This window comes from Bison bison, unplaced genomic scaffold, assembly GCF_000754665.1.
Source record: "Bison bison bison isolate TAMUID 2011002044 unplaced genomic scaffold, Bison_UMD1.0 scf7180017864371, whole genome shotgun sequence".
Taxonomy (NCBI): domain Eukaryota; kingdom Metazoa; phylum Chordata; class Mammalia; order Artiodactyla; family Bovidae; genus Bison; species Bison bison.
Window position 1 is genome coordinate 4760081 of NW_011494943.1, and position 13427 is coordinate 4773507.

Consider the following 13427-nt stretch of genomic DNA (forward strand, 5'->3'; position numbering starts at 1 on the left):
CTGACTCAGGGGAGGAAACCACTGAGCGTCCTTGGTTTCACGGAATGCGGACGGCCGGGAACGGGAATAAAGGCTTGGCGCTGTCACGGGTCGGCTGGTCCGTGGAGTCGGTAATGAAAAGGATTTTCAAGCGTATCCGAGAAATCAGAGGGATGAGGACAACTGCCCGATTGCGGCTTTAAGAGAAACTCCAGGAGTGGAAGCCCCAGCCCCCCAAAGGAGGGAGGGTGGGCGGAGAGGTTGCCCTCCCACCTCAGGAGCTGGCCCAGTGGGTTCGGGGACTGGGGACCCCGGTGGACGAGATTGTGCTGGAAAGCTGGCCGGCACCACAAGAGCATAAGGAAGAGAGGGGGATGAGGGCAACCACGTTAAAAAATAAACACAAACCCCAAAATAAACACTGTTAATGGAAGTGACTAATCAAGGGTGTGCTGAACTTGGTGGTTCTTGATAAGATACAGGGGGAAATGCACTTGGAAAAAATAACAGATTTCTTTTTCTCCTTTGATAAATAAAGCGATGCAGAGCCGGGAGGTGAGGGTTCACGTTTGTTTCAACCTGGCAGAAAGTCTCTCAGTCGTGTCCGACTCTTTGCGACCGCATGGACTGTATAGTCCCCGTGGACTGAATTCTCCAGGACAGAATCCTGGAGTGGGTAGCCTTTCCCTTCTCCTGGGGATCTTTCTGACCCAGGAATCAAACCATGGTCTCCTGCATTGCCGGCGGATTCTTTACCAGCTAGCTACCAGGGAAGCCCTTCAATCTGGCAGCAGAGGTTTAAAAAAAAAAAAAGTTTCTCGATCTTGACACTATAGACATTTGGGGCTGGATAATCCTTATAAAGGGCTTCTCAGGTGGCACTAATGGTAAAGAATCCACCTGCCAATGCAGGAGACTTAAGAGACTTGAACTGTGGGTTCAATCCCCGGGTTGGGAAGATGCCCTGGAGATGGGCACGGCAACCCACTCCAGTATTCTTGCCTGGAGAATCTCATGGACAGAGGAGCCCGGTGGGCTACAGTCCATAGGATCGCAGAGTCAGACACAACTGAAGCGACTCACGCACACACACGCACACACACACACACGCACACACACACACACGCATGCACAATCAGGTACAGAACACTGCTGCTTCAAAGTTCTCCAGGAACAGCTGCCGTTCATCTCACAGCTGCCTTGACCCAGAAGGTGAGTGACTCTGGCCCATCGTGCAAAAGAATCCAGCAGAGAAGGGAAGTCGGAGATGCCAACTGGAGCCCAGTGGGCAGAGCCTCCTGCGTTGCTGGGCTCCACGGCAGGGGGCAGGGGACGGAGTCCACCAGGCAGCATTCCTCACCCAAGCAGGTCTTTGCCGCAGTGGGGCTTTCTGTCAAAGGGACTCTGGGATTTAAAATGTCGAGTGCCTAGGTTTGATGCATAAGACAGGGTGCTCAGGGCTGGTGCACTGGGATGACCCTGACGGATGGGATGGGAAGGGAGGTGGAACGGGGGTTCAGGATAGGGAACACATGTATACCCATGACTGATTCATGTCAATGTATGGCAAAAACCACCACAGTATTGTAATTAGCCTCCAATTAAAATAAATTAATTAATTTAAAAAATAATAAATTCAATCAGAAAATTCTAGGATGTTGCTCAGAGTGTAGTTTAGACACTCTGACCAATAATCTTTGGGGGGGGAGCTTCTTGGAAGTTAATGCTTATGCTTAAAAAAAGCACAACATGAAGGGTTTTCTCTTTGCCTTTGGACTTTGGTTTTTGTAACAAGATGTGATTGTCTTGTTACAATGCATGGGACAATCTATGACATACATTCAAATATTGTGGGAAAAAAAATAAAATAAAATGTCGTGTGCCTATCTCACCTTGTAAGAGTGGAAATGGTCTCCCTCTGCGACCTTGCCTCCGTAAGCTCTGCCCAGAGAAGGGCTGCCTGCCAGGCTGGAGGGAAAAGGTGCCGATGAGGAGATGGGGGGCAGGGGCGGGCTGTGGCTGGTGCCTCCTGCCCTGAGTCTCAGCCTTGACCTCTCCCTCCCTCCACCCCCAGTTCTGGAAGCCAGGGCAGAACCAGACTCCTCCCCGCCTGGCTGGGTGCTTTCCTCCTCTGCAATCTGCTTTCCACCAAAAAAAAAGAGAAAAGTGTTCTAAATAGAGCAGAACTGAGGATGGGCTGCAGCCCGGATGAAGTCTTCCCATCCCTGGAGAGCCCAGCAGGCCCCGTGGAGGGCTGGTCCGCCCTCAGTGCCTCTTATTCAAAGCATTCTTGACCCCGGAGCAGGCGCGCCCACCCCTGACGGCAGGCACAGCACTACCATGAATGCATTCTGCTTCTGCAGCATTTTGCCTGCACTGGAGCCCTCCTCCCGTTCCGCAGACACCTTCTCGGGCCTCCTCTCCCTGAGGTACTCTCTAGGGAAGCCCGTTTCAGGTGGAGACCAGAGGCCTGATCCATCACTGCTCACCACCAACTTGCCGAGGGAGGTTGGGTGGCTTAATTGACCCACCAGAACCTCGGAGGTCCCCAGACCAAAGTCCATGAACAAGGACCACAGTCTCTCACTGGGTCAGATTGCCAAATACTAATCTTTTTTTTTTTTTTAAGTGAGACTCTCCCATTGCTCTTGAGGGGACCTGGGCACCAGCTTGGGGGTGGATCTTCAGACGTTCCTCCTCCTCGATTCTGGAAAAGCCTACTCGAGGCTCGCCTCCACCAGGCCCAGGGCCGGCAGCACACTTGGGATCCAGGCTCAGCACGTGGTTCTGCACTTTTCACTCATTATCACGCGTGTCCAGGATCATTCCAGTGCCGACCGGGTTTCATTGGTGAGGGTCTCACACCCCCTGGAAGAAGAAGCCTTTCGCCCTCGGAAGACAAGGTGTGAGAAAGTCCACAACCGCCAGAGGGGAAAGGGTCTCGCTTTGCCCTTCACTTTGTCACCAACTCATGACCCAGGTAAAGCCCAGGGCAGGTGACCTGGTGGCCCGTCTGGGATGTCTTTGGGAGGAGGTGTAGGGGTGGCCGTCAGGACGGCCGTTTGCAGTCTGGGGGGTTCATGGAGAAGCTGTGGCGGGGGGGCGGCAGACCCCACCTTCCATCTCCAGCCTCTTCCTGATGCCTCCACTGAGTCCAACCTTAAGGACTCCGAAGTCAGAGTCATCCCATGACTTGTCTGTGAGTCAGCACCACTTGGCTCACTCTTCACCGCCACTCTGAATTCAGCACCTCCAAGAACATCAGTTCACGGCGGCAACCCGGCAAAGGCAAGGAATTTGGGAAGTGACATGAACTTAAAAGTGAGGATTCCCCGCACTGACCACCGTCAGCACTGGGCGGGCCTCCCCTCCTCCATCCCTGCACAGAAGGAAAACAGGGGGCAGAGGGGAAGGAGGAAGGGGAGGGGGTTGCAATCTGTAAATAGGGGGCTCCCCTGGTGGCTCGGGGGTAGACACGGGTTCGATCCTGGTGCGGGAAGATCCCATGTGCTGCAGAGGAGCTGAGCCCGTACGCCGTAACGATGGAGCCTGTGCCCTAGAGCCTGGGAGGTGCAGCTCCTGAAGCCCACAGGCCTAGTCGGGGCCTCCGACAAGAGAAGCCACCTCGAGGAGAGGCCCAAACACCATTGCAACGTGACAGAAGCCTCCACCCACCGCCACTGCAGAAAAGCCGGCGCGGCCACAGAGCCCCAGCACAGCCAGAAATATTTAAATAAAAATTCTTTTTAAAAAAATCGGCAAACAGGGGCCCTTCATAGCACAACGCATTTGTAAACAAGATTAATCATTGTTGGAAGTTGTTTGGTTCTTTTTCCCCCCCAGTGAAATCTATTTCAGAGCTGGGGGTGGGCAGAGGAAGGAGTGTTCTCTATATCCTTTCTTACAAGTCTGGTTCAGAGCACTGAAAAAAAAAAAAAATCAAAATGCTGAAACAAGGTGTTCTTTTCCCCTCTGGATGAACTGTTTTATAATAAGCTACCTGCTGGAGTCAGGAAACCTGAGATCAATGGCTTTCGGCTCCCGCAGAAAACTCACACGAAGGCTCTGCTGAAGAGCCTTTACAGAGAGACAGTCACCCGCACACAACCCTTTGTGCACGTTCCAGCTTTTATCTGGAGCCATTTCTCTCCTCTGCTTCACCTCCTTCCCTCCTTCTCCATGGAGAATGGCTTCCATCCCAGGGCAAAACTCCCCCCACAGCCCAGGCCTTCACCTTGTTTGGAGCCAAAAGAGTGATGGAAGAGACGACAGAGGAAGGCTGGGGAGGGGCTGCTCCCTGGGCCCCGAGATGGAGCCCAGTTTCTTTACTATTAGGTGTGTGATGCTCAGAGCGGGGAGAGGTGCCCAAAATCAAAATAAATAGCCAACGGAAACAGGGAGCCCCTCCCTGGGCAGGGTAATTGCTCAGCATGAGCGTTAATCCAAACACATGAGAAAAATGGTTCCTGTTGAAGGACCCGGCAAGGAACACTCCTTACTGGAAAGGAAATGTGTTTACAACATTTTATTTGCTCCTTAGTTTCTAATGCTGCTCTGGCCCCGCGTCCTGTAAACAGACCAGCCTTTCCATTCTCCGGCGGTGCCAGCAGAGCTGAAGATGGAACACATGAGCCGGTGCCAGAAATCTTGGGCGACGGAGGTCTCGTAGTTACAAGAACCCACGCCCAGCAGGAGGGGAGAGCTGAGAGGGGAGTTTGTTGGGCGGCAGTGGAGGAGAAGGGTGTGATTTGAAATCTAGGTGTGAAAATGGAGAAAGGCTGCCTGGATTGTGAGATCAGAACTTTCCTCTCCCTGAGGGGAGAAAGCAACAGAAAGTTTCCGTGAACCCGATATGTCCGTCTGATAGAGTATCCTGCAGAGCTTCCTTGGTTTGTAGAGGCACTCAGCAGGTTTGGGAGAGAACTTGGCCTTGGGGAGAAAAATCTTGACCAGTATTAGGGTCACATGAAGCTCATGTGGTCTTGAGGGGCCCCAGGAAGTGGAATCACTGTCCGAGGGCCAGTATCCAGGGATTATCATCTATGTTCTTCACTGGAACTCAGTTCTAGACCCTTAAAACAAACCACGTAGCTGAAAGAGCTTGCCAGAGCTGGGGAGATTGTTCACGTTGGGGAAATGCAGACGTTGCGGTGGAGCTCGCAGCTGAAGTCTTTTCCCACACAGATGCAGAGATCTCGTGAGCCCAGAGTCGTGGCAGACAGGTCCCAGCATAGAGCTAAAAGCCCATGTTTATTGAACGCTGTGTCCCTGGCGTCATTCTTTTGCCACACCTGGAATAACTCATCTAAACCCTACGAAGCCGCTCAAAGATGAGGCTAAGATACCCCCCAGAAGTGTCACTGCTAGAGCTCAGGTGGTGCCGTAAGGCAGGAAGCTGGGTTTCTGAATATGTGCATGAAAAAGAGCATCCTGCTTCCACAACTGCCAGCACACATCCTCCTGAGGAATGAACAGGGACGATGCCTTAGACAAAGCAATGGAGATTCCGGGCTGTTTTGTCACAGCAGCCTGCCGTGACTGATACAGTTTGCACAGAGAAACTGTGACACTGTCCTTAGGGCAGGGACCTTACAGGATGTGCTTTAGGGCAAGTCATTCAATCTCCCTCACCTAACTCTCATCACCCATGACAACAAGGTCTTAATACCATCTCACAGCGTTGCTGTGAGATTCACGTGAGAAGCATTGCCAAGAGCTTTCAAACCCTATCGCCCTGTAAGACATTGGGCTGTATTCTTTTCTTTTTTTGGAGTATAATTGCTTTACTCTGTTGTGTTAGTTTCTGATGTACAATGAACAGTGAATCAGCTATATGTATGTGTTCTCCCCTCCCTCCTGAGCCTCCCTCCCACCTACCCTGCAAGGTCATCACCCAGGTGAGCTCCCTGGGCTATACAGCAGCTTCCCACTAGCTCTCTCTATTACACATGGCAGTGTTTATGTCAACGCTACTCCCTCAATTCACCCCACCCTCCCCCTTCCCTCCCTGGGCCCACCTGTCTGTTCTCTGCGTCTGCGTGCATTATTTTCTGAACTGCTTGGTTTTGCTTGGCCAAGTGTCTTATCATTTCTTGAACGTTTGATATTGGTCCTGGTGACCAGAGCCCACAGATGACACCCACTTCATCCAAATTCTAACTTTACTCATCTGTGTGAAGAAGAGGGGGTGGTCTTTGAGTTCTTCTCTTCCCCAAAACAGAAACTTCTGCCTCTCTTTCTGCTCCCCGCCCCACAGAAAGGCTGGTTAATCAGATGACAAATGGGAGCAGTGTCTTCTCTCCTTGGGTCTGCTTGCTCTAGAGTGATGTCTCTTTCTCTGCTTTCTGTCCTCCAATGTTAAGCCCTTGGACCTAGGAAGGACCATTCCTCAGGAGTGTGTGCCCTTGGACCTAGGAAGTCCATCCCCTTTAGCAGAGAATCTGGTCACCATTGTCCAACTTCTCTGTTGCTGGAAACATTCATGATGGGATGGAGAGCAGGCAGGCAGCATCATCCACCCAGATTCTCCAGGAGTACTAACCGTGAGTTTATTTGGCGAATGCAATTGATGGTTTTATATGTGTGGTTCTTGTCCAACCAGACTGTAAGATCCTAAAGGCAAAGGACATCCCACGTGTCTTGTGCTTTTCTTCCATTTCTCTCCCTATTAGACACAGTGAAATTCTTTAGAAATTCTGATTTAAACTTCTGATTTAAATTTTTTCTTTCCTATCTTAAAAATCACTCTGCATGCATGCTAAGTTGCTGTGGTCGTGTCTGACTCTCTGTGATCCTATGGGCTGTAGCCCACCAGGCTCCTCTGTCCATGGAATTCTCCAGGCAAGAATATTGGAGTGGGTTGCCATGCCCTCCTCCAGGAGATCTTCCTGACCCGGGGATCAAACCTGTGTCTCTTATGTCTCCTGCATTGGCAGCAGGGTTCTTTACCAACAGTGCCACCTGGGAAGCCCCTAAAAATGGCCCTAGCTCTCAGATAACTGGCAAAAAGCAGGCATATTCTATTTCAAGAAGAGATTCTGCAGAAAAACCAACCAATCAAGGAACAAGCACAGTTTTTCTGCTGTTCAGGAAACACTTTATTGATTACTAGGCAGTCAAAAAAAACAAAACAAAAAAACACCAGGCAAGTTTAGTGGGACATACAGTAACAGATCATGAATACGGAAAATCAACTCCACATCTTCCTTGTATACCTACCGGGTAAAAGCCATGAGGCTACGACTCAAGACTTCTGAACTGCAGGTCTCCAGTGACCTTGGCTTTGGCCAGGGACCCCAAAACGCTGATCGCCCTTTCCTTACCATACCACTTTTTGTGTCATTTACTGTGCTTATTCTGAACTTGTTTTAAACTTTTTTTCTCTCAATACTCTGTTTCTCTCATAAAAGCAGAAACTGGGTCACCTCTTACACTTTCAAACTTATTCTTTTTGGGGTCCCTAGCCAATGCCAGATGCTTTAAGAGAATGTGACAGAGTGGGAGGTCACAACCTATTGAGAGGGAATAATAAACCCAGGAAGGCTTCCTAGAGCAGGCAGCATTTGAAACGACCTTTAAGGATGCACAGGATTTCAGTAGCCTGGCTGCCCAACATAGACTCATCCAGGAAGAACTGCCAGAGGATTAAAACTCATGCTGAGTTCAATCAAAAATCACCACTGGAGTGTGAAAGGAGCTTTCCTAATTAAGCAATTCCAGAACATTTCCCAGCTCTTGACCGCATGAGTAGTAGTGGGGAACTGCTATATCCGGGTGGGCTGGGACCAAGTCTTCTCCACGGATGGCTAGCAGGGTGGCCTAGAAAAGGGCCTTGGGCGTCTGACATGGAGCAATGTGCATTGGTATGCTGTACCCCACAGCGGGTGGGTATCAGGGACCACCATCAAGGAGACCTGAGTACCTGGATCTCTACCTGAGTACCTGGATCTTGATCTGGATATCTGGATCTCTACCTGAGTACCTGAATCTCGATCTGGGCACCTGGATCTCTACCTGGGCACCTGGATCTGTACCTGAGTGCCTGGATCTCTGCCTGGGCACCTGGATCTCTACCTGGGCACCTGGCTCTCTGACTGGGCATGTGGATCTCTGCCTGGGTACCTGGAGCTGCAGCGCTTCAGACTGAAGATGTTTCCAGCATAGGGTAAAGAACATGCCAGCTAGTTTGGTTCCGCTGAGGCTCATTCTTGGAAACTGGAGAGACTGGGTGTCTGTCCATCCCCTGGGGACTGGATATCTCCACGGGTTCTTGGCCTTACCCGATCAATAGCAATTGGTGACAGACCAGACAAGAAATTCAGGCAAGCTTTATTCGGGCTCCTGCTACAGCAGTGGGCAATGAAAACAAGTAACAGGCCCCTTGCTTGTTCCCCAAGTGGAGGGAGCTGGCTCCTTCCACGGGGCGAGGGCAGGAGGCAGGTCCAGGGGTCAGGCAGAGCGGGGCCTGGGTGGGCAAACCTGGGAGGTGCTGTGTGCAGGGGACACGTGCAGGACCCTGCGTTTGCTCTCCACCCCCTGCTTTTCCTCCAGGTGCCTCAGAAGTGGCAGTTGGCTTTTGAGTCTTTCTGTTATGTTATTGTCCAGCATTTGCCCCAGCTGCACATCACAGTCATGTCTAGTCCTCACCGTCTCTGTCTTTTGTTGCTGGAGGAGATGCTGTCTAGGTACAGCAGTGTCCCAGGTCCCAGCCGGCCTCACGTGGAGAGTGACAAGCCCGGTCAGTTCACCGTTGGGCATTTCAGGCCGAAATCACGTGTTCACTGTGAAAAACTTAGAAACCAGGAGGTCTGTGTCTTTTTTTCCAGTGGTGGTGGTGATGCTTATTTTAATGAGAGGCACGAGCTTCGCCCAACTGCCTGCGACCTGACTTCTGAAGCGCTCAGGGCGGAGGAGGGAGGAGACCCCCCAAGGACCACCTGGCGGGTTTGCAGCCCCAAGCCACGGCCACGGTAAACCCCCTGGGCAGCTGGAGCCCTGAACACAGGCGCCTCACACCCAGGACGACAAGGCTTCCATGCTGTTTTCCCCGCCTCGCTGAAGCCCAGGGCTGAGCTATCGGAGAAGGTGGGAGCTGGGGGGTGGGGGCGAGGGGGCAGGCTAGGAGGAAGGAAAGAAGGAGACGGAAAAAATCCTTTTAAAAAAACCCTTCGACAGAACCCGATAACCTGGAGTACACGGTGATGGGTGCCGGACAGCATACAACTGCCAAAAGGCAAGTCCCAGGCCGGGCCAACGTAAGGCTTAATATTTGCCTTTCCCTGAGCAAACTAATAAATCCCCTACAGTTTTAGCCACGCAGAGCTCCCAGTTTTTATTTATTGGTCAAGACGGCAGGCAGGTTTTTTCTCTGCCTCCCAGTCACCCCGGGCAAACAGCGGGCCCCCTCCCCCTGGCCTGTCATCAGTCTGTATGTCTATTTGCCTTCTCCTTCGACAAACTCTTGCTTGGTGCACTGACAAGTACAAACGGCTTTGAAGGAGTCGTTGGTAATGGACTTCCTAAGACAGCCCTTTCTCTGGCTGGTGTGGCCGAAGGCAAAGCAAGAGTTACCCGTCAGCCATGGGCTGCGTCAGACAAGGCTTAGAACGGGACACACGGGAGGAGAACTTGGAGGACCATTAAGACCACCCCCTTCCTCTCCCATTTTATTGATGGGAAAAACTGAGACCTGGAGAAAAAGGCTTGAGTGACTTATACATGAGCTTGGAGCAAGCTGAAATCAAGCCGGGGACTGCCCTGGAGGTCCAGTCATTAAAACTCTTTGCTTCCATTGCAAGAGGTGAGAGTTCAATCCCTGGTCAGGGAACAAAGATCCCACACGCCATGAGACGCAACCAAAAAATAAATCATCAGATAGACAAACAACTGCTGGATACTTTTTAAAAACTTAAGGGAAAAGGAAATTAAGGCTAGGACTTGAGCCAGAGAGAAAAAAAAATAGCAAAATTTTTAAGTCATGAACTCTATCCTTCCATATGGCAACTGTAGATGACACGGCTAGAAGGGGTTTTGGGGAATGTGTGATGTGACTCCCTCATTTTACATGGAAAGAGCTGAGAAGTGGGACTTCCTGGGACAAAAACTCAGGTCTCCTCATCTCCCTACTCTCTGCTTTTTTATCAGCGTAAGACACACAGCCGGACCCAGAAATGAGATGCCTTTGGCTCACTATCGGATGAAGAAATTGACACGTGTGGATGAAGTACTCCTTGGAATTCTGCTGTCCCCCCTAAGGCTGATCATCATCCAACCTTCTCTCCCAGGTCTCTCTCAAGCTGCCAGAAAGGCTGCCTCCCCCACGGCCTGCCCATCCCGCATGCGATGCTGGAAACGGGATTCCTGCACTAGTCGAGGGTAGATCTAGATCTCTAGACCACTTCAGGCTCTGGGGATCTGGGATTCGACGTGGATGAGAAGACAAGAAAAGAGGGGAAAGAGGAAACTTCTGCTTTTGGCACCACAGTGGGACTTCTTCTGGAACCAATGACCACATGTGGGGTATAAAAATGAGGGAAACATCTGAAATGAGTCCTTTTTAAAAAAAAAAAGAACAATGACACCCCAGGAGCTGGCCAGTGTTCCTTCAACAGCAGTGAAGGCACGGAAATTCAGGACAGAGGGAAAGACACACGTGCAGGAGGTTGGGTCTTTATCTCGACAGGTGTGCAGTGACAGAGTCTTTTCTAGATGCTTGCGTGCTCATCTCTACCCTAGTAGGTGATGACCTCCGTACACCCCCGCCCCCCGCCGGGGCCACCAAACAAGATGAGCAGGGTTAGATGAGATGCTTAAGCCTGTCTTTCAGCAGAAGAGATAAAGCCTTGATCCTCTGACAAGAAGCAACAACTTCAGGATGGCATGCGCTCCCGAAAGCCTGGCTTTCACTCACCTGGGAAGAACCTGTAATTTGCCTTCTGGTTGTTCTCACTTGTCGAGAGCACCCCCAAACTGTGGCTGGCACAACCTCCTTCTCTCTCCCCCGCTACCACTACCAAGTTCCGCCGCCTTATCCCAGATAAAGCCCATGTCTGGAAAGGGAAGGGAATTGGGGGAGGGGAGTTCCGAGTCAACAGCATCAGAGCTGACCTCGAAGGTTATCCAGGAGACTTCAGACAGAAAGCACACACTTCGGCCCAGTTTACACGCCCCTGATATTTTACGGGACCCTAGAGGTCAAAGGAATTTCAGGAAGTCTTCCAGCCAACTCCTTCACTCTCCAGACAACACCACCCCAAGAGTTTTTAGCTCTTAGTCTGTCTAGCTAAGATGCAGAAATTTTCTTCTTGGCTCTTATTTTATACAAACGTGTGACACACACACACACACACACACACACACATCCCACAGTCTATTTTCCATTGTTTCCAGTGGCTGTATTATTTTTGTTTCATCATGAGCTGTTTTGTTCTCAACAGAAAAGGTTCACTTCATCAACAGGACTTGCGTTTTGTGGGGCCCCATCTATGGTCCGGACACACTGGAAAGAAGGGGTCCTCTAGAAACACCATCAACTCTGGCCTCTGGATAGGCTGTAACGAAGCACGGTGTTCTGACGTGGACTCTGACTGCCCCGCTGGGAGCTGATCACGCGTCTGTGTCAACAGAAGACGTGTCCGTGTTCTGCTCCTCCAGACGTGCACCTGTGTGCAATCCAAACCGAGAAGGTGAACGTGGGTGACGCCAGCCTTCAGGATCCAGCTCCCTGCGAGGGCCCCTACAACGCCCTAGCATCTTTACAGCCTGAAGAATTTCTGCACAGACCTGCATCATGTTGAGCCTGTGGGGCCAGACCCCACACACATACAATGAAGAGGGATGCTCTTCCAAGGCTGCTTGTACAGCAACATGCAAACACCGGCCTTTTCAGAAGGAGCAAAATGTAAGATCAGTAGACTTACGTGTAGTGAACTTTTTGCTCTATATCCAGCTGAGAAGTGATGGAGTAAAAGAGAACTGCTGAGTCCGAAGGCTCAGCAGACGTGGGAGGTGGCGAGAATGAAAGAATGCAGGAGAAAACCCTCTGGTTTCCGAGGACTGTGGGGGACGGTCTGAAGACCAGGCACCAGCAGAAGTTATAAGGTCCACGGTCATGGCTTCCCCTTCAGCTGGAGGTGGCCTCCTGTTCACACAGGTCAACACACACAGGATTCCTCAGGCCAAGGTTCTTTGCTTTCTCCTCAAACATCTTCTTAAATCCAGAAGCTCCTTTAGCCTCCAGAAAGCGTGTGTGTGTTAGTCACTCAGTTGCGTCCAACTCTTTGCAACCCCATGGACCTGTAACCTGCCGAGCTCCTCTGTCCATGGGACAAGAATTCTGGAGTGGGTAGCCATTTCCTTCTCCAGGGGATCTTCCTGACCCAGGGATCGAACCTGGGTCTCCTATGTTGCAGGCAGATTCTTTACCAACTGAGCCACCAGGGAAGTCCATTCTCCAAAATAAGACTTCTCATTCCAATCCAGAGCACTTGCCTCTTAAGAGAAGGTCCCATCTTAGCTCCTTGGGGTCTTCATGGTTACACTGAGGTTCCTGGTGGGGACTGTGGGCGAGAGGAACAGTTCTCCACCTGTCCTGCCTCCCAGGCCTGTGGACAAAAAAACAGCAACACAGTGAGACTCTGCATTCTGTCCTTTCAATGGAGGAATTTGAACAATGAACATCACCTTACTGCCTTTAATCCAGAATGTTCTAGCTACTGAATAGAACACTGTTGTTGTTCTTCAGTTGCTCGGTCGTGTCCGGCTCTTTGTGACCCCCAACAACTGTAGCCTGCCAGGCTCCTCTGTCCATAGCATTTCCCAGGCAAGAATAATGGAGTGGGTTGCATCTCCTTCTCCAAGGGTATCTTCCCAACCCAGGGATCGAACTCACATCTCCTGTGCTGGCAGGCAGATTCTTTACTGCTGAGCCACCTGGGTGGCCCAACGTTCCTTCAAGCAGTATTTTAGCTAAGGCAGGGAAAAGGCCTGTTTATACTGTTCAAGTTTCCTTTGCAGCTCAGATGGTAAAAAAATCCCCCTGCCAATGCAGAAGATCCGGGATTGATCCCTGGGTTGGGAAGATGTCCTGGAGAAGGAAATGGCAAACCACTCCAGTATTCTTGCCTGGAGAATTCCATGGAGAATGGAGCCTGGCAGGCTATAGTCCATGGAGTCAGAAACAGTCGGACATGACTAAGTGACTAACACATACTGTTCAAGGAACTCTGTACACTGAATCCCTGTCTCCAGTGTACAGGGATCAAGACCATCCCCATGGAAAAGGAATGCAAAAAAGCAAAATGGCTGTCTGGGGAGGCCTTACAAATAGCTGTGAAAAGAAGAGAAGCAAAAAGCAAAGGAGAAAAGGAAAGATATAAGCATCTGAATGCAGAGTTCCAAAGAATAGCAAGAAGAGATAAGAAAGCCTTCCTCAGCGAACAATGCAAAGA

General features: G+C 50.9%; 1 long non-coding RNA gene across 1 annotated transcript in view; it reads right to left on the reverse strand.

Moving 5' to 3' along the window:
- Positions 1-12398: 12398 nt before the first annotated feature.
- Positions 12399-13427, reverse strand: part of LOC105000303 — a 23027-nt gene continuing 21998 nt past the window's right edge. The window contains exon 3 of the long non-coding RNA XR_826718.1: positions 12399-12581. This is a non-coding gene — a long non-coding RNA (uncharacterized LOC105000303). The remainder of the gene's footprint in view (positions 12582-13427) is intronic.